Below are 2,500 nucleotides of genomic sequence, written 5' to 3' on the forward strand. Positions count from 1 at the left end.
CTATATCTGATCTATCACTGATCTATATCTGCTCTATCACTGATCTATATCTGCTCTATCACTGATCTATCACTGATCTATATCTGATCTATCACTGATCTATATCTGCTCTATCACTGATCTATATCTGCTCTATCACTGATCTATCACTGATCTATATCTGATCTATCACTGATCTATATCTGATCTATCACTGATCTATATCTGCTCTATCACTGATCTATCACTGATCTATATCTGATCTATCACTGATCTATATCTACTCTATCACTGATCTATCACTGATCTATATCTGCTCTATCACTGATCTATATCTGATCTATCACTGATCTATATCTACTCTATCACTGATCTATCACTGATCTATATCTGCTCTATCACTGATCTATCACTGATCTATATCTGCTCTATCACTGATCTATATCTGATCTATCACTGATCTATATCTACTCTATCACTGATCTATATCTACTCTATCACTGATCTATATCTACTCTATCACTGATCTATATCTACTCTATCACTGATCTATATCTGCTCTATCACTGATCTATCACTGATCTATAACTGATCTATATCTACTCTATCACTGATCTATATCTACTCTATCACTGATCTATATCTACTCTATCACTGATCTATAACTGATCTATGTAACATGCAAACTCCACACAGAGAGGCTCCTGTCCGATGGGGATTCAAACCAGGAACCTCCTCGCTGTGAGGCAACAACGCTAACCACTGCACCACCATGCAGCCCAAAGAAAAGAATAAAAGACAAAATATTAGAAGACAAAATATTGATGTAAACGTTACAAAGCTGTAAGGAGAAGAACATGTCTCTCTCCAGCCTCTGCAGCTCCTGCCTTCAAACTCAAATCTTTAGTAATCCTCTGAGGTAGATGTTTTAAGGCCATCCCTGTTTGTCTCCAAGAGAGACTGGTTTTTATATGAACCTCGGGGGTCATGTTGATCCTGCAGCTGTGTGTGCAATCCTTCAACTAAAAAAACTAAAGCGCAGCAATAAAAACCTTGAAGGTGTCTCTGTGTTTTCTCTAGTGATGATTTAAGTCATCGACAGCTGAGGGGGCACTGGTGGGAAAGATGAAAAAACTCTGTATAAAAGCTCTGTGTATTTTGGTTCAACAGCCAGGACCCCCTTTTCCCCCTCCCCCCTCCTCCTCCTCCTTCCTGCAGCTGATCTGTGTGTGTTTGTGTTTCATGTGTTTGTGTGTTTTTACAAGCCTCTGTGCACAAACCAACAGCGGACACACGACTCAGTTTATTTAGAGAGCAGCAAAGATTATCCAGAGATTCACTCTGCAAACCAAACACCATCCATCAGATACACACACACACACACACACACACAAACACACACACAAAGTTTTATCTTTTTCCACAAACAGACAGAAGAAGAGATCCAGCAGGACTCAATTCTCAAAGGTGGTCTCTCTCTGTCTCTCTTTCTAGAAGTTTCCAGTAAATTATGTGCCTGAAATCATCTTGTGTTACTCACCCACACAGTTGGGGGTGTGTGTGTGTGTGTGTGTGTGTGTGTGTGTGGGGGGGGGGGGTGCCCTTCTATTAATTCTGTGTAATTGGACATGTGTGTGTTGGACTCCTTTAGGGTCGTCACCTAACTTTCATGGATAGGATCTCAGGGCGCCGTCAGGGGGGGGAGGAGGGTTTTTGGTTTTGGCTGCCTCCAAATTTTCAATATTTCATCTCTACTTTTTTGGAGATGATGGTGGTTCTGTCGGCTTCTTCCGGGATGTGACCTCCAGCGGGCATTGAGGGCGGTTTGCAGCTTGAGTGTGAAGAGGGTTGGGATGAGGGGTCAGCAGCTCGACCCCCCCCCCCCCCCCCTCTAAGGCTGAGGCCATGTTTCACCATGAAAACGGTGGATTACGACCTCTGTTGAGGGAGATAAGTCGTCGCCTCGAGTGAAGGACTTTAAAGTATCAGGTTGTTGGTGCAGCATCATGCGGGTGTTCTACTGGACCGATGTGGTGGAGAGGGAGCCGAGCCTGGAGGCAAAAGCTTTGGATTTTTCCAGTCGATTGAAAGCTGTGGGTAGTGACTGACAGAATGAGATTGAGGATACATGTGGATGAAATCAGTTAGAGGGCGAGGAGCCGACACATCCAGAGGGAGCTCGGAGTAGAGCCGCGGAAGTCGTCGGTTGGGGGGCGGTTCAGGGTTATGATCAAGATTCACCTGGGTGCCTCTCTGGGAAGAGGGAGACCCCAGGGAGGCACCGGAGCTCACTTTACCAGCTCAAAATCACAAAAGCGGCGCTGGAAAATGTTGTCGGGGGGAGAGGGACGTCTGGGTCTCCTGCCACGGAGATGGCTAAAGCCCGGCTCACACTGCAGGATAATCGGGGGGGGCGATTTGAGCTACGATTCTTCCTTTCCCGACAATCGCAGGGTCGCTCCCGACTCGAGGCTGCTCGGAACCCGATTCTCTGCTCAGGTTATCTCGTAGTGTGAGCGGT

General features: G+C 45.6%; 1 protein-coding gene and 1 long non-coding RNA gene across 2 annotated transcripts in view; both read right to left on the reverse strand.

The window, feature by feature from the left end:
- The window catches only part of LOC132983308 (uncharacterized), a 1,679-nt gene extending 841 nt beyond the window's left edge, over window positions 1–838 (reverse strand). Inside the window, exon 1 of the long non-coding RNA XR_009674831.1 lies at window positions 659–838. This is a non-coding gene — a long non-coding RNA (uncharacterized LOC132983308). The remainder of the gene's footprint in view (window positions 1–658) is intronic.
- The window catches only part of tgfb2 (transforming growth factor, beta 2), a 28,083-nt gene that overhangs the window by 22,395 nt on the left and 3,188 nt on the right, over window positions 1–2,500 (reverse strand). The window lies entirely within an intron of this gene.

The sequence above is a fragment of the Labrus mixtus genome, chromosome 11 (assembly GCF_963584025.1).
Source record: "Labrus mixtus chromosome 11, fLabMix1.1, whole genome shotgun sequence".
In the NCBI taxonomy this organism is placed as follows: Eukaryota; Metazoa; Chordata; class Actinopteri; order Labriformes; family Labridae; genus Labrus; species Labrus mixtus.